The sequence below is a fragment of the Leucoraja erinacea genome, chromosome 23, assembly GCF_028641065.1.
Source record: "Leucoraja erinacea ecotype New England chromosome 23, Leri_hhj_1, whole genome shotgun sequence".
Classification (NCBI taxonomy): Eukaryota; Metazoa; Chordata; class Chondrichthyes; order Rajiformes; family Rajidae; genus Leucoraja; species Leucoraja erinaceus.
The window spans coordinates 16,313,234-16,332,581 of record NC_073399.1 but is presented as its reverse complement, the minus strand read 5'-3'; positions in this window follow the sequence as shown (position 1 = coordinate 16,332,581).

Below are 19,348 nucleotides of genomic sequence, written 5' to 3'. Positions count from 1 at the left end.
ATTAATGATTACCAGTTTCATTGGCATACCTTTAAATACCATTGGAAGCCTGAGCTTGTGCTGAGGTTTCATACGACTATATGTATTTTATTAGTATTCTGGTATGGTTGAGAGGAGGGGAAAATACAATTTGTAACAGTTTAATATCTGTGCATAATGTGCATTGCCTTCAGGGCCAACAGTTTGATCTTTGCACAACTGGCCCTGCCATGCAATGGGATGCAGAATTATGTAAAACATGTTCAAACACAAACGTTATTTCATGACAAGTAGTTGGTTGTGATGTTGAAGTAGCTGAAATTTCTGCCAAGATTCTCTTATGTCTTCAGATCTATTTGAATAGACAATGATCATGTAACTCTTTGCACACACGCCTCACATCTGTTGATTTGCATGGGATATTTTTAGTCAAATAGAAAACAAAATTCAGACGTTTAGTTAAATTGAGAAGTCTCTACCTGAATAATTCCATTAATTAAAAATGAAAGCATAAATCATCTGAAAACAGCTTTAATGACATTATCATTTACATGCCACCTCATCTTTTCAGGATAGCCTTTGAATTCGTTTTATATCTCTTTCCCATAAACTCGTGGAGTTTCAGGAATCACTGACCTACTTTCCTTAATTTCCACATCTCCATTTCTGCGGTACATCTTTTCTGTCCCACTTCCTATAAGGCATCCTTCAATTTTGTCATAGCCATTATTTAAGATGTCACTACACTTATTAGTGCTTCCTGGGATAGTAGTGGTGGCACATTCCTTAATTTCTTACGCATCTATGTGCCTCTTAAATGAAACTATCGTATCTGGCTCCACCATTGCCCCTGGCAGCATGTTCTTGGCACCCACTACTATTTGCGTAAAAAACTTTGCAATCACATCTCATTTAAACATTGCCTCTCTCATCTTAAAGATCTCCCCTCTAGTTTTTAATATTCCCACTCTGGGAAAAATGCTCTGACTGTCAACCTTATCCATGTCTCTCCTAATTTAACATATTTTTTTAATCAGTTTCCGACACTCCAGAGAAAACAATCCAAGTTTGTCCGATCCCTTCTTATAGCTGATGCGCTTTAATCCACACAGCATTCTGGTAAATCTCCTCCGCCCCCCCCCCCCCCCCCCCCCCCCCCCCCCCCCCCCCCCCCCCAAAGCCTTCACATCCTTCCTGCAACCAGAAATGAGACCAGAACTGCACACAGTATTCCAAAAGTGGCCTAAGCAAAATTCGATAAAGCTGTCACACGACTGACTCTTATACTCAAGCAGACCATATGCCTCAAGAAGAGTCCCAACCCAAACTGTTACCGATCCATGTTCTCCAGAGATACTTCCGGACCCATTGAATTACTCCAACATTTTGTGCTTTTATTGGCAAACCAGCATCTGATGTTCCTTGTGCCTTTACCATATGCCTTCTTGACCACTCTATCTGTTGTGTTGCCACTGCCAGAGAGCTATGGACCTGGACCCCCAAATCCCTCTGCCTACAATGCTGCTAAGGGTCTTGCCATTAACTGTATACTTATATTTGACCTCCCAATGTGCAACACCCAACACCTGCTTGGTTTAAACTCCATCTGCCATTTCTCTGCCCATTTTGTCACTGTCCACAACTCCACCAATTTTGATGTCATCTGCAAACTGACTAGCCGATCCCTTCTACATTTACATCCAAATTGTGTATCTATATATAGCAAACAGCAGAGGTCCCAGCACAGTTTCCTGCAGAACTCCATTGGTCACAGACCTCCAACCAGAAGAAAAATGTTGGCGCATGATCAATAAAATATGGTATAAAAAATTGCTGCAAAGCACAATGATACAAAGGGTTCCGGACTCACGGAGAGGAAGCGGCGAGACCTCTGGGATGTGAATAAGCTGAATAAATATGGAAGAAAGCTGTAGATGGAAAAATATGAGGTTATGCACTTTAGTACAAGTCTCTGAAGGCCCAACACAGGTGCAGTCGGCACTCTCGGGTAATTAGTTTGTTAGCTTGAATTATAAGAGAGTTTGATTACAGCACTAAGGGAGTCTTGGAGACACATGGAACAGTAGAAGCTGGAGTTTTGCAAAGAACACAAAGTGCTGGAGTAACTCAGCAGGTTAGGCAACATCTCTGGGGCTCCGCCCGAAACATCACCTATTCCTTTTCTCCAGAGATGCTGTCAGACTGCTGAGCTATTTCAGTTTTTTGTGTCTGCCTCTGGAGGACATGGACAGGTGGTGTTTTGGATCGAGATCCTTCTTGAGTTATGAAGTCATCATATTTGCATAGGATCTTGGTGAAACTGCTCCTGGAGGAGTCTGATGTGTTCTGGTCTCCTTACCCATGAAATTATGTACTTGCCGTGGGATGAATGCAGCAAAGATTCCCCAGACTGGGTCCAGGATGAAGCTATGCTGTATGAGGAGAATTTAAGAAGAATGGGATCACATTCTTTAGAGTTTAGAAAAATTAGTGGAAATTTCATGAATTCTTCCAAAATTCTTTCAGGTCTCCACAAGGAGTCTGCATTCCCTGACTGAAAAGTCTAGGATCAGGGACTATTGTTGAAGAATAAGAGATAGATCATTTAGGATTGAATTGAGGAAAAAAATCTTCATTCCAAGGATGGCAGAATACAGTGGTCAATAAGGCAAAAGGGTTAGACACAAGGAACATCTGGGCCCTCAGAATTAGCAACTCACTAACATGCTGTGATTTCTGGAATTTTCACTGGAGTCCAACAGCATACAATATACTTCACAACAGAGTCTCTCTCTGACATATATTGGTGTGCAAAGTTTGAAGAAGGGTCCCAATCCGAAACATCATTTATCCATGTTCTCTAGAGATGATGCCTGATCCACTGAGTTACTCCAGCATCTTGTGTCTTTTTTTTAGCACCTGAACTTCCTTGTGTTCACCAATCTCTCTCATACGGCACCCCATTCAGAGATTATTTTCTGCAGCTGCCATTGACATTTAAGTAGTCACTGTTATTATCTGAAGTTGTCAGTCAACTCTCCAGAAGAGACATATTGAGGTGTGGACAGCTTTAAGTATAAATGTTTTATGAATTGGGGGTGCAGGACTGGGTGGGATAAAATATAGAATGTTGTGGATGTGGCACAGTCCATCACTCAGTGCAGACGCCTCACCATTGACTCCATTTACATTTCACGCTGCCTCGGGAAAGCAGCCGACATAATCAAATCTTTTTCACCTTGGCCATTCCCTATTCTCCCGTTGGACAAAGGACAAAGGACATTTATTGTCACATACACCAATTGGTGCAGTGAAATATGAGTTACCATGCAGCGCACAAATAAGATAAGCACAACACTATAGAATTTAACATTAAACATAAAAACATCCTTCCACAGCGGAATCAACTGTGAGGGAAGGCAACAAAGTTCATTCCCCTTCCTCATTGTTCACCCGTGGCCAGGGCCTATTGAGGCCTCCGCAGTCGCCTCAGCAGTGGCCCGATGTTTCAGGCCCTCTCACTGGATGGTGGAACTCCGGCGTTGGAAGAACACTCTCAGCGGCTTGGAGTTCCGAATCGGCTGCTTCCTACCGGAGACCGCATCTCCCGAAGTCCACAGGCCGATTCATGGCTTGTTACCAGACTCAATGTTGTCTGTCCTGTTAGTGCCGGTCATTAAGGACAAAGCTGGTAAAGTAGGCAGCCTAAATAATTACAGGCCCGTAGCTTTAGCCAGCATATTGTCAAAAGTGTTAGAAAGAGTTCTGCCGGATAGAATAAATGAGTTTGTTAACTCCACAGATAACCAGTTTGGCTTTAAAGCTAAACATGGCACTGACTTATGCATATATGCCCTAAAGGAGATTGTAAACAAATATAGAGGCAAAAACTCTTCAATCCTTATGTGCTTTATTGATGCTTCCAAAGCCTTTGACCGTGTTAATCACAGAAAGCTGTTTGGTAAAATGAGTCAAAGAGGGGTGACTAAATACATTGTTAGAATTCTGGCCTACTGGTATGCCCACCAGACTATGCAAATAAAATGGGGCAATAGGGTCTCAGCCCCATTTGGGGTTAGCAATGGTGTTAGACAAGGGGGAATTTTGTCCCCAGTCCTTTTTAATCTATATATTGATGATCTTTCTAAACAATTGAAAGCCTGTAACACTGGGTGCGTGATTGGTAATATTTTAGTGAACCATATTATACAGATGATCTTGTGGTCTTTAGTCCATCTGGCGCTGGTCTCCAGCAGCTCCTTACTATATGTTCCGTGTATGGTGTGGAACATGACATTAAATATAATGCTAGTAAGAGTGCTGTTATGGTCTGTAGAACCAAAGAGGATAAATGCCTAAAATATCCTGTCTTTAAATTGTCTGACAACAATCTTAGTGTCTGTAATAAGATAAAATATCTAGGGCATATTATTACAGAACAAATGACAGATGATGAGGATATTTATAGGCAACGACGCATGCTGTATGTACAGGCAAATATCCTCTTGCGTAAATTTGGTGCGTGTGCAGATGTGGTGAAGATGTCGCTATTTAGAGCATACTGCACACCCCTCTATACTGCGCACCTGTGGTCGAACTATTTAAAGACAAGTATGCAGAGACTAAAGGTGGCATATAACGATGCCATGAGAACACTGCTAAGGCAGCCTAGATGGTGTAGTGCCAGTAATATGTTTGTGGCTGCAGGAGTCAGTACTTTAGAACCTATCCTAAGACACCACACGTATAAATTCATTTGCAGGATAAATTACTCTAAAAATGTGCTTATTGAGGCCTTGACAAACATAAGGGTTAGCACTACACGCTACGAATCCCAGCTGTGGAGACACTGGTATCGCTGTCTCGTTGTAGGACATTGATCATCTTTTAATCTGGATTTTTAACTTAAGTATTGTGGGTTTTTGTTAAATATAAATTATGATGTTTTTATGTGATATACCAAGATTTTATATGTATTTATGATATTTGATATACAATGCATTTTTAATGTAATGTTGCCCCTTGTCTGGACCTTGAGTCCGTAATAAAGTTTATTATTATTATTATTATTAATTGCTCAGGTGCTTAATTGCCTCCTTCATACAGGTATAAGAGAGCTCTCAGCACCTGGTCTTTGCTCCAGTCTTTCCATCACCGTTGGAAAGTTTTACTGCTGTTTATGAACATGAGGACCAAAGTTGTGCCAATGAAAGTCAAAGAAGCCATTATGAGACTGAGAACCAAGAATAAAACTGTTAGAGACATCAGCCAAACCTTAGGCTTACCAAAATCAACTGTTTGGAACATCATTAAGAATAAAGAGCGCACTGGTGAGCTTACTAATCGCAAAGGGACTGGCAGGCCAAGGAAGACCTCCACAGCTGATGACAGAAGAATTCTCTCTATAATAAAGAAAAATCCCCAAACACTCTTCAGGAGTCAGGTGTGAATTTGTCAATGACCACTGTCCGCAGAAGACTTCATGAACAGAAATACAGAGGCTACACTGTAAGATGCAAACCACTGGTTAGCCACAGAAATAGGATGGCCAGATTACAGTTTACCAAAAGTACTTAAAAGAGCAACCACAGTTCTGGAAAAAGGTCTTGTGGACAGATGAGATGAAGATTAATTTATATCAGAGTGATGGCAAGAGCAAAATTTGGAAGGGAGAAGGAACTGCCCAAGATCCAAAGCATACCACCTCATCTGTGGAACACGGTGGTGGGGGTGTTATGGCCTGGGCATGTATGGCTGCTGAAGATACTGGCTCACTTATCTTCATTGATGATACAACTGCTGATGGTAGTAGCATAATGAATTCTGAAGTATATAGACATATCCTATCTGCTCAAGTTCAAACAAATGCTTCAAAACTCATTGGCCGGCGGTTCATTCCACAGCAAGGCAATGATCCCAAACATACTGCTAAAGCAACAAAGGAGTTTATCAAAGACCATCACTGCTAAAAAACAGCAAGAAGCTGGACAAGCTGGTCAAAAGAGCTAACTCAGTGCTGGGGGGGGTGGGGTGGCTGTGGTTGAGAGTTTTATGAGGAGCAAGGTGCAGGTCATCCTCAACAACTCCAGGCACCCCCTCCATGAAACTCTGGAGGGCCAGAGGAGCACACGGAACAACAACCGGCTCCTCTCCCTGCGCTGTCGAACAGAGCGGTTCAGGAGATCCTTCACCCATTAGATTTTATAATACTGACCGTTCAGCTGTATGGGGATGCTTTGTACTTTTAATAGTTATTTATTGGGTTCTTTTTAAGTATTTATTGCTTTTATGTATTGTCTGTATTTTATGTATTGTCTGCTTTATGTTCTGACTGTGTTGGCTACTGGACATCTGAATTTCCCTGAGGGGATTAATAAAGTGTTTATTATCTAGCTAGCTATCTATCTATCTATCTAATAAATGGTCGATTCTTAAGTGGCCAAGTCAATCACCCGATCTAAACCCAATTGAGCATGCCTTTTATATGCTGAAGAGAAAACTGAAGGGGACTAGCCCCTCAAACAAGCATAAGCTAAAGATGGCTGCAATACAGGCCTGGCAGAGCATGACCAGAAAAGACACCCAGCAACTGGTGATGTCCATGAATCGCAGACTTCAAGCAGTCATTGCATGCAAAGGATATGCAACAAAATACTAAACATGACTACTTTCATTTACATGAAATTGCTGTGTCCCAAACATTATGAAATGGGGGAACTATGTATATACACTGCTGTAATTTCTACATGGTGAAACCAAAATTTATAAAAATGGCCTTTATTAAAATCTGACAATGTGCAATTTAACCACGTGTGATTTTTTTCTATTATAAATCTCAAATTGTGGAGTACAGACGCAAATGATGGGTCTTTGTCCAAAACATAATGGACATGTTCCATCTCAAGTCGAGTTTCTTGTGATGTCCACATGTATGGTGATGTACAGGTACGAAGAGAATCTTGCTTGCAGCAGCATCACAGGCAGCTAGACTCGGGCAACACAACAACATCAATTCTACATAAATTCTACAAGACAGTGAAGTGAAAAACATTACAAATAAAACATTACTCCGTTTCACACGTTTCCTGTTGTTCAACCACCTCGTGCAGGTCATATTAGCATTACCCCACAATCATCAGTACACTTTCCTCTTTCTTGTAGGAGAAGATCATGTAATCATGACTTGCTTCAAGGAAAGATAATGGGACTCTTTACCCATAGATTTAGTCCCATTGAATACAGGGTGCTGGTAATCATGAGCTTGTCCACTAAAGAGCTGATGGACAATAGAGGACCAGAATGAACATGATTGCCTGGCCAAATGCAATCCTGTTTCTCACATCCCACACTGCGTCCTGCCTTAAAACTTTCAGATGGCTTCCACGTGCCCCTCTCCCTTGTGTTCTCACCTTACTGTTCCCATACCTTTGTGACTTTATCATTTTCTATACTAAAAAGCAGCTGCTGAGATCAGAAGTCAGAAGAAGTAGGCACTGTGTCACTCTATCCAATAACCAGATCCTGCATTTTGCAGACACTAGGAATTAGATTAGTGATGTGATCTGCACAAGGTGAATCCTTACAACTGAATAGACTCAGGCAGGTGAGGGGGAAAGGTGGATCGCCTACCAGCTGACCAAAGTTCTACTCTATTGGACTCAGAGAAGGACTGTAATGTAGCAGTGAATGTTTGAATGATGTTAATCAAGATCACAGAATTGGTTGGAGCACTGTACCCTGTATACACAAACCAATCTCCCTTCTATTGACTCACTTTATACCTCATGCTGCCTTGGCAAGGCCAGTAACATAATCAAGGACGAGTCGCAACCTGGCAACTTCTTCTTCTCCCCTCTCACGTCAGGCAAAAGGTATAGAAGTGTGAAAACACACTTCACCAGATTCGGGGACAGTTTCTTCCCAGCTGTTATCAGGAAACCTGAAACCTGAATCATCCTATCACAACCAGAGAGCAGTGCTGAACTATTATCGACCTCTTTGATATACCCACAGACTATCCTTGATCAGGCATGCTGGCTTTACCTTGCACTAAACTTTATTCCCTTATCATGTACTGTAACTACTGTATACACTGTAAATGGATCGATTGTAATCATGTATTGTCTTTCTGCTGACTGGTTAACACGCAACAAAAAGCTTTCCACTGCACGTCCATACACGACAATAAACTAAACTGAAATAAGACGACTGGCCATTTGGAGGAGTCCATTTCCAACCTTGTCACCTGGACCTCCCGTCTTCAGTGTGAAAGTGATGGCCAAGTCCATACCAAGAGTTGTTCACCCAACCATGGTAGAGTGAGGGTGAGCAGTCTTCCATTACGAGGAGTTGCCAGGGTGCGAGCACCAGAGAAGAGCTGCGGAGCAAGATACAAGGCTTGGAATAGCAGGTTGAATGATTGATTACACTTGTTGATAACAGCCAATTGGCTTGGCTTTGACACAGTTCAAGGATGGAGCATTCATTCTTAAAAAAAAAAAACATTTACACGCCATGGGCAGCAAAACATGTTCTCAATCATTGTACTTACCAATTGGCCTTGAACTAATTAACTTGTTTAGTCACTGCTTGGAACAGTTAAAAAGCAATCATATTGGTGGGGTTGGAGTTATATTGAGTGTAGATCAGGTAATGATAGATTTCTCTTCCTGTGATAATATACTGACTGTGATTGTGTTTCACCGCCATCAGCAATCTCCATTGCTAAGGGAACCATTGATCAGCTTGGGTGCAGATATGGAAACACTGCAGGGAATTAGTGAGGCAGACAACGGTGCACTGAAGAAACCCATCAATGGCATTTGTAAATGTTACAAACCCCACATCTGCCACTGTTGTACACACAGCAAATGTTGCAAAAGAGACCACAGTGAAATTTCTGAGCGGCAACTTAACACATTGGTTTTGCTAAATAAAAATCCTCCCGTGTATATGAAATTATGTAGAATTCATTAACCTGCAACTTGCAGGTGGTGGAATGGCTTTGTGAAAAAAGGAATTCAATTCCACAAGATAGCACTCACAGCTTCTGAAAATCTTGCAGTCAAAGTAAAGTAGTTAAGTTCATGAGTTGATTTATCTTTCATGGATGGTGTTGTTGCGGGCATCGCTTTGTTTATTGCTTGTTCTAATTACTTAAAGTGCGTGGATATACTTTCCTGATGAGGAAAAACATGGCAGGGTGTTCTGAAACCTGAAGAATAGCAGGAGCAGGGATTACAGTAGTTTGTCTTCAACAGCCTTCGTCCACTGTTCGCTACATGCCAAAGCTGTTCCATTATAGACGGGGGAAGAAAGCTTTGTAATAATGGTTATCTTTGCACATAGCACATTGCACATAGTGCATATCACCCATTTAGTTTAGTCCAATTTATTATTGTCAAATGTACTGAGGAACAGAGAAAAGCTTTTTGTTGCGCTCTACCTAGTCCAATGACTCTGCCGATCCTGGTTCCTCCGCCAGCAGGCTGGGACCATCAACTTACCTGGATTTCAGGTCCATTTCCAGTCCGAAAGTCTGAAGAAGGGCCTCAACCTGAAACATCACCTATACATGTTCTCCAGAGATGCGGGCTGACCAACTCCAGCACGTTGTGTTCTTTTGTGAATTAACCAGCATCTGCAGTTCTTTGTTTCTACTACTTATACAATGTTACTCCATTACTCGGTTATAGCGGGCAATTGGCAGTAACGGACGCCATCCCCCCATTGTGGTGCATTATAACGAGGGTTTCCTGCACTCAGTTCTGGTCAACTTAGAATGCTATTGAACATCATAAGGGGTGGCACAGTGGAGCAGCTTGTAGAGCTGTTGCCTCACAAGGCCAGAGACCCGGGCTCGATTCTGACTTCGGGAGCTGTCTGTGTGGAGTTTGCATGTTCTCCCTGTGACTTCATGGATTTCCTCCATGTGCTTCAGTTTCCTCCCACATCCCAAAGGTGTGTAGGTTTGTAGGTTAGTTGGCCTCTGTAAAATTGGCCCTGATGTGTAGGCAGTGAGATTACATAGAACTAATGATAACAGGTGATCAAAGATCAGCAAAGGGCCTTTTTCCATACTGTATCTCTAAACTAAACTAAATCATGAATATCTGCACAAACTGCATGACATGCATAAAAATTGCAAATTGAATCTTTTGCACAAGAGTACACTGTTACAAATCATAAAATGAGATTAATTGTATGCCACAATTCTGTCCCATAAAGCCCAAAATACATGGGCAATGTGATTAAATTCCAGGAGTTTATGTTTAAATCTTAATAGCAAGGATAGTAAACTCAGTTATTAAAATATCAGTAATTTAATAATTCTTGTAAAATGTGTAAAATAAAAATTAAAATCATGAAAAAGTCTCTAAAAGGCTCCTATTTATTAACAGTAATAGTTGACAAGAAAGATAATTGACTGAAAAAAATCACTGCTTACAATTACATTTTTCACCACTATAACATACCAAGGATTCCAATTGGTATTGTGCGTGTGTGTGATCGTATCTACGCCAGACCGGTACAAGGTAGCGCTAAAATTTTTGCACAACGTTACTCAGCTTTATCCCATTGTCACCCTTGTCAAGTTACCTTCAGATTTGATGTTATATTTCACGTTATTGATATTTAAAGGTTTAAAAAAGCCACTTAAAAATATCTTTACTGCTAAATCCTTGCTGTCCCAGCTAGCAACAAACTTCCATACAAAGTTGCAATCCAGGAACACTCTGTGCTTCCATCAGGTTTTCATCTGAGGTACACAAAAAAGCTGGAGAAACTCAGCGGGTGCAGCAGCATCTATGGAGCGAAGGAAATAGGCAACGTTTCGGGCCGAAACCCTTCTTCAGACTGATCGAGGGGGGGGGGTGGGTGGGGACAAGAAAGGGAAAAGGAGGAGGAGCCCGAAGGCTGGGGGATGGGAGGAGACAGCAGGGGGTCTGAGGAAGGGGAGGAGACAGCAAGGACTAACAAAATTGGGAGAATTCGATGTTCATGCCCCCGGGGTGCAGACTCCCCAAACGGAATATGAGGTGCTATTCCTCCAATTTCCGGTGCTGCTCGCTGTGGCCATGGAGGAGACCCAGGACAGAGAGGTCGGAGACGGAGTGGGAGGGGGAGTTGAAGTGCTGAGCCACCGGGAGGTCAGCTTGGTTATTGCGGACCGAGCGGAGGTGTTCGGCGAAACGATCGCCCAACCTCCGCTTGGTCTCACCGATATAGATCTGCTGACATCTAGAGCAGCGGACGCAATAGATGAGGTTGGAAGAGATGCAGGTAAACCTCTGTCGCACCTGGAACGATTGCTTGGGTCCTTGAACGGAGTCGAGGGGGGAGGTAAAGGGACAACTGTTGCATCTCTTGCGGTTGCAAGGGAAAGTGCCCGGGGAGGGGGTGGACCGAGAGGGAAGGGAAGAATTGACAAGGGAGTTATGGAGGGAGCGGTCTTTGCGGAAGGCAGATATGGGGGGAGATGGGAAGATGTGGCGAGTGGTGGGGTCACGTTGGAGGTGGCGAAACTGACGGAGGATTACTTTTTGTATGTGACGGCTGGTGGGGTGAAAGGTGAGGACTCGGCCCTTGTTGCGAGTGCGGGGATGGGGAGAGAGAGCAGTGTTGCGGGGTATGGAAGAGACCCTGGTGCGAGCCTCATTTATGGTGGAGGAGGGGAACCCCCGTTCCCTGAATAATGAGGACATTTCAGATGTCCTGGTGTGGAACGCCTCATCCGTGGAGCAGATGCGGCGTAGACGGAGGAATTGGGAGTAGGGGATGGAGTCCTTACAGGTTTTCATCTGAATCGGTCCATGACAGTGCTACAATCATTGGTTCACCTTACTCACTATTGTCCTGTGGTGTGCTGTGGCAGGTTTCGTTCAGATTGATGGTATATTTTACAAGTTATTCAACTTTATTTTAAACTTTACAAAAACCACTTTGACAAAAATGACTTCCGCTTGCACTGCCCATTAGCAGCCTATATGACAGTGGGAATCCCGAATCTCATTGACATAAAAAACAGCTATTTAAAAAAAAAATCAGTTTTATTCAAATTCTTCCGCTTTCATTCACAATAACATCACAAAGGGATCCCGATACGCATTTACACAAAAGAAAACCACAATTTAAAAAAAAAGTTTAAAACAAATTCTTGGGGAAGGTTTCATTTACAAAAAAACACAATTTTCATGGGGGGGGGGGTGATAGAGGGGAGGTGAGGAGAGGGGGGGGGAGCAGGGAGATAGAGAGAGAGAGGGGGGGGGTAAGGAGGGGAGAGGGGTTATGGAGGGAGGGAGTGACTGAGGGTAGGAGAAAGGAGGGAAGGAGAGGTGAGGGAGGGAGTGTGGGAGGGGAGGAGGAGAGAGGAAAGAGGAAAGAAGAGGGAGGCTGAAGAGGGGAGGGAGTGCTGTGGGATGAGGGGGGAATGGAGGAGGATAAGGGTAGGAAGAGGGATGGTGAGGCGCAGTTGGGGGAGGGTAGCCATGATTTGCGTCACAACAGGGATCTCTGGCATCACAAACGGGAACCCCTCAGCCACGCCTGCGCAGTTAGGGGCTATGGGTGAGTGGTGGAATATTGCGTTGGAGGAACGGGGCCCAACGGGTCCCACTTGGTCCAGTAAACCTTAAAATTTGCATATATTCCCTACCTGGCAAACACACAGAATGTATTTGGCATTACTGTGACAAGGAAGTAAAAATGCCAGGGCTAATCATTGAATATGTCCAAGTGATTTTACTTGTTCAATGTTTTAGTTTGGTTTGGAGATGCAGCATGGAAACAGTTCCTGTGGCCCACTGAGTCCACGCCAACCATCGATCATCCTCTTTCTATATTACACTTTCTCATCCATTCCCACACACAAGGGGCAATTTTACAGAGGTCACTTAGCCTTCAAACCCACACGCCTTTGGGATGAGGGAGGAATCCGGAGCAGCCAGAGGAAACCCATGCAGTCACGTGATCGAACCCGGGTCTGTGGCACTGTGAAGTAGCAGCTCTCTACTGTGCTGCACTCTTAAGATAACTTAAGAGTTACTTGTCATGCAAACTCAAAATGCATCATAGGAATGATGTAAATGAAAGTTAACAATCATAAAATATTTAAAAATGATAGTACTTGGGTTGTTAGGAAATGCAACAAATTGTGTCCAAAGGCTTAAGAAATTTCTCATGGAGACACAAATAATTACATGTTGAGAGCAGTGTGGTAAGAGGAAAATAAGTTTAGATTTTAAGTATTAAATCCATGAAAGCTGATAAATGTGAACTTGGCAGTGAATTAGCAGAGGTTGGAAAGTTTGCAGATACAAATGCAGTGAGGCGATCATAGGGTTTGTTAATTAAGACATCAAAATGATTCCAATGTTCATTATACAACATTTAATATGCCAGGTACCTGTAAAGCTGTCATAGGAAAGATTTTCATTATTCTGGTTCATATCCAGTGCAAATGATAAATAAATACTCAACTTCAAATAATCACATGTCGCATAGCCATTCTTGCATGTGGTTTATTACTGAACTTAACTAGATTTTTATTGGAATCATGATTACCTTCTGAGGTGTGGTCATTGTGATAACACAAGAACCTTGAGTATGGATTATTTTCGCAATTTTCGGACCTTAGTCATGTGATCAGGAAAAAGTCAGTGAGGAAAAGGTTTGCCACATTCCTTCGAGAGGTGGAGAAGAGGAAATCATAATAAAAGTAATAATAAAATAATTAAAGGCGAAGAAATGTTTAAACGTTTGGCTCTGGCTTTTACATAAGGGCTGAAGAACATATAAAATTGAGCAAGACAACTCGTGCTGTGGGAGAAACATTAGATTTTTTAGCATTGATACAAAACACATTTGTGGCTGCATGTATTATGCCAACAGAGTTCCTTCAATAACTGTCAAAAAATTAGAACTGCAATGAACAATGTAGTGTTAATGGAATGAAAACAAACGCTTGTGATCTGACTCAACATACTTTCAGAGGGCCTGACTGACCAATGAGTCAGTCATACACCACAGAAACAGGCCTTCAGCCCAATGTCTATGCTGAATATTATGCCAAGATCAACTCTTCTCTGGCTGCACATAATTCATATTCCACCACTCCCTCCATCTCCATGTGCCTGTCCAAAGTCTCTTAAATGCCATTATCTAATGCCACTTTGCAAGAGAAATAGTAGTGGGTAATGGCTATTTAGGGAAGAAATTAAGCTAGGGGAATGAACCAAATCGAATGACCCAATCAATCAGTACAGCGGCTTGAGTTTGGAAGTGAAAATTGATTTTGCAAAATACAAAATAACAATATGGGGGAGGTAGTCAAATTCAAAGAACCAAAACAGAATTTGATCAACATTTGCTTGTGAAAAATAGATTAAATTCAGTACAAACAGTACACCGTGGAAAAATGGGAAACCTTAATATTATAGAGATGGTGAACTAGTCAGGGCACTAGTGGCGTTATTTTGCCAGAAAACTAATCAGAGGCAGTGAGCCTTAAAGTGTACAGTCCTCGAGTCACAGCATCAGCACTTTGTAATTCAAGGTTGTTCAGATGCCAGAGGAATATCAACAACCCACTCCGACAATGCAGATCTCAAGTGCCAGTGGAAAATGTCAAGGGGAATGACTGGAAAGAAAAGGAACTCAAGCTCTGAATGGAATTGAAAGACATGAAAAACAGAAATAGAAGATACACAGTATGACACCATGTTAAACTTAAATGGGAGAAAAATAAGTCTTTTTACAAAATCATAGGATATTCTTTCTGTGAAACCAAACAGGTAAAACATCCTGTCTCTTTTGGATAACTGCTTGTGAACTGAATAACAGCAGTTCTTTTACAAGGCTTTAAATATAATTTAAATGCCATATAAATGGAGCAAATTACAATAAAAAGCACGCTACAAATACAGAATTTTCCAGAACTTTATTTTCCAAAGCAAACAATTTAAGTTTCACATTTGTTGTTTGGATGAATACAGCCTGAGATTGAATAAGTAATTCTTCACATAAAGATGAAGAGCGAGTGTCTACACATTTTCCTACAATCCTAATACAAAAATCAGCTGATTGGATTAAAAGGTGTTTCTCAAACCAGATGCTTATTGTGGGTCATCACATTCTAAATTAACCCAATGTAAAAAGATCAAAGTGTACCTAATAATTGAAATTGGTAATTATATAATGAAGGGTAATAGGAAAGAAATGTATTTACTTTGAAATTAAGAGTTTTGCTAAGCCTTTAGGATCAAGAGCCTGAAGTAATTGGAAGCATGTGGTAAAACGGCCAATTTTATGGGATTCTACCTCCCCTCTATCTACCTCTGATGAGCAACCAAACTGTTTGTAAATCAAAGAACATAATTAGTAACAGAATATCACAATTTACCTCAGTATGGTGAAGGTATGGAGGATGTATATACATTTTCAGTTGTGAACTAAGTCACTTCTCAATACAAACAGACATCTTCATCGTTTAGATTACGTTCATTCTTGATAAAAAATGGATAATAAATGAATTCAAGTTGCTAATTGTGCTTTCCTTTAATATCCAAATGAATATTAATACAAATTTACGAACTGTTCAGGCAACATTCCTTCTTTTCACAAAGTAAAAATTAAATAAAACTACTGATCACAAGATTTCAGTGCACATAAATTCTTATAGGCATACTTCTGCGCGAGACAGGGCAGCTTAAAAGTGCCAAGATTCTTTATTGATATTATTAAAAAATTTAAGGTATTGTACTTTTCTTTAATTCTGCCATTTCCCTCCCATAGTTTAATTTACAGCTGACATTGTGCATTCCATGAAGATTAATGTGTGGCTTTCCTCAACATTAAGGATGATGGTTCTGAAACATTAAGGATGATGTTTCTCAATATTAAGGATGATGGTTCCCCATCATACATTCCATGCTACTTTGCTAGATTTGGTGTGTCATATGTTGGGTACAGCACCACAAGGACTAGAATTCATGATGCTAATATCCTGTGTTACAACTAATGCAGCACTACTGCTGAACTGGCAGTTTTGTCAGCAATCACCAAAGCAAAATGGTTCAACAAAGGGAGCACAGACGTGTGAGCAGAGGTGGAGAGAAACAGTTCCTTGTAAGGCAACATAGGCCTCAGAGGAGGAGCAGAAAAACACTGCCTTATTTGGCCACTTCAGCGTAAAGGGAGGTCAAATTAGGAGAGATGCAGGAAAGTGAGAAAGATGTCACTACAGTTTTGCTAACTGTTCTGTGATGCAAACTATTGAGAAAATGTGATTGTTTCTTTCAGAGCAAATGCCTGATTAACCTGTGTTTTCAAGTGCATTCTGCAGCCGTCAGCATAATCCCTTTACTACATAATGCAGTTGCTGGAGGACCAAATAAATCAGTTTGAGTGAGTTGAAATTGACATCAATGTGCTCAGCATCTTACAGAATAAACGGTAAGGATGAGCATAAACCTACAGAACTCCTTGTCAGAGTTTACTTTGAATCTGCACCTCAGCCTTGGAGAAGAACCTGTTGCAGAATCAGTTTTATCATTCTATTTCAACAATATTAATTATGTCCCCTGGGCAAAGAGAATACTATGAAATGAGCTGCAATCAAGCCAAATCTGCTTCAGCACAACTAACTTGCAATTGTGTACTGTATCTAAATGATGATCCCCGGGTTAATTCTGGTATCAACACTCAAGATCTTGAGAACTGAAGAAATAGAAACAGAAACAAAAATAGAAAACCTTGCGCCTGCTCAACCATTCAACATCTCTCACCTCAGCACAATTTTCTTGTACTAACCCCATATTCTATGATTCCTTTAACGACTGAAAATCCATTAATCTTGGTCGTGAGTGTACTGAGTGATCAAGCATCTGCTGCCTTCTTGGGTACAGAATTCCAAAGATTTACCAGCATCTGGGTAAAGACATTTCTTTTTATCTCTCTCCTAAAAGGCCAATCCTTAACTTTGAGACATAAATGGAACAAGACATCTCTAATACAAGATTTTGAGTACAAGAGATACCACTTGCCTCTCTAATTGCCTGGTGAACCTGCATATTAACTTTCAGTGATCCCTATATAAAAACTCTCAGAACTCTGTAAATGTCAATCATTTTCATCTCTCACCAGTTAAAAATACTAAATGGGTCTACTTTTTGCCCCACGAAAGAGGACCACTTGGCCTCTCTGGGTCCACTTCACAGCTCACAATGTTACCTAGCATGATGCCCTCAATCATTGTGTTTATATCATTTTTTTTAAGGAATTGTTTTTTTTAAATTTTAAATTGAGCTATATTGGGAAATTAAAACTGACTGCATGCACTTTATACATACACAGTTAAAATATTTAATTTTGACTGCCAGCAGTAGCCAGATACAACTCTATCTGGATTTTCATTAAACTCAATGCAACTATGATTGATCATAGATCATAAGTGATAGGAGCAGAATTAGGCCATTTGGCCCATCAAATCTACTCTGCCATTCAATCATGGCTGATCTATCTCTCTCTCCTAACCCCATTCTCCTGCCTTCACCCCTTAACATCTGACGCTAATCAGGAATCTATCTATCTCTGAGAGTTAAGTACAAATGTTGGCTGACACTCTCGTACACAAATACAAAAAGGTTGTTTTCTCCCTCCTTATTTTGTGACAATGAACTAAATGACTAGAAGCTGGAATGTTTCAAAACATTTTCAACATGATCAAAACATCAGAGATTTTGTTAATAGGGATATGAGTTCTATCATGATACTACAACAAAAGAAAATCTCTGTGGATGTTGGAAGTCTAAAACAAATTGAGCACAGTGGCTCAGTTAGAAGTCACTACCGCACATCCCTAATGACCCGAATTCAGTCCCCACCTTGGGTGCTGACTGTGAGGAGTTTGTACGTTCTCCGTGTGACCTAGTATTAGAAAATGCTGTCACTCCAAACATAACATTTATAACTGTTCATGAATCCAAAATGCCAATTTAACATGGTTGTGTACAACTATTGCTGAAGGAACATCAAATTTAAGAGCAGAACTATCCCTAATAAACCTTTAATAAAAGACAAATGGCTGAAGCTGGCTAACTGTAATTCGTCAAAAATTCTGAAACCGTAATTTTAATCATAATAATGCACTAAACTACAATGACAATGTACTGAGATAATGTGTTTACCATAATTAATTCCATGTTGAACAATCCTAGCAGGACCATTTATCATTATAGGTAAACTCTCAGAAAGCAGGATGGTATTTTTCATTCCTGCTAATGCCAAGTTGACACAAAGTAAACACACAGGAACAAGTAAATTTATGGATGTCTCTCATGGAATTAGCACATTGCACTCACTTAAAGACTGCTAGGTATAGGGGTACAGAGATGTTAGTATTGAATTTAGTTTAAAATGCCAGTTTGCACGTGTCCATTATTGGATTTTAACTTAAGAACAGCAGCTGTGGATAGAAAGTTATTTGAGACAATTATACCAAAAAGATTACTTTTACTTGGCGTATGTTCCATTTCTTAAATTTGACTATGCCCTACTTTAGTTATAAAGGATTTTGAGAAAAAAACGGTAGAACATGAAAATAAATTTCTTTAGTTCAGTTAGAGCTCAGTACATGTTGTTGTGAATCAAACATTTTCTTGTAGCTTCAGTATCCACTTGCTAAACCACAAGCTTCCTTTCAGTCCACCTCTACTGCTTTTAGTAAACAAATAATATGTTGACCATAGTGAACATTCTCACTTCTCTGCTGAGCAAAGACTGCAAAGTGAATCATTTCAAGTTAGTGATTTTGAGTAAAGATTTTGATGCTGATTTTTCTTTTCGGGCTGAACAATACTTTCCTTTAGAAAAATGAATTATTGGCTTTACCAAAATCACCATTCATTTTGTAATTCCAACAATGACTGTTAAACATAAATAGCTACTACTAAAACATGCTTGGGATTCAAATAAGTTTTCAAAGCAATCAAATCAAGTTGATATGATCAATCAAAGCAAGTGTTACAATAACATTTTTGCAGCATTGATGTCATGCAACACAAGTCTTTTATTAATGTGTTTAATCATTGATAGAAAGCATTTGAAAATGTATGTATTTTAAGTGCAGTCCTGCAAAAACTAAAAAATAAAGTGCAGCCTCGGAAAACTTCCCCTCCCCCTTCGCCAATTCTTGTCAGCGTCTGTGTAAAACCAATGTTTCTGGCCCTGACAGTATTTACGTTGATGTAATATGGCACACAGACAACATCCTTAAGAAACAAATCTTCAGTTGCCACTTGAACATAGTAAAATACCAGAAAAAAGTATATATTGTGAATGGGGCAAAGCACAAATTTAGCATCCCAAATTC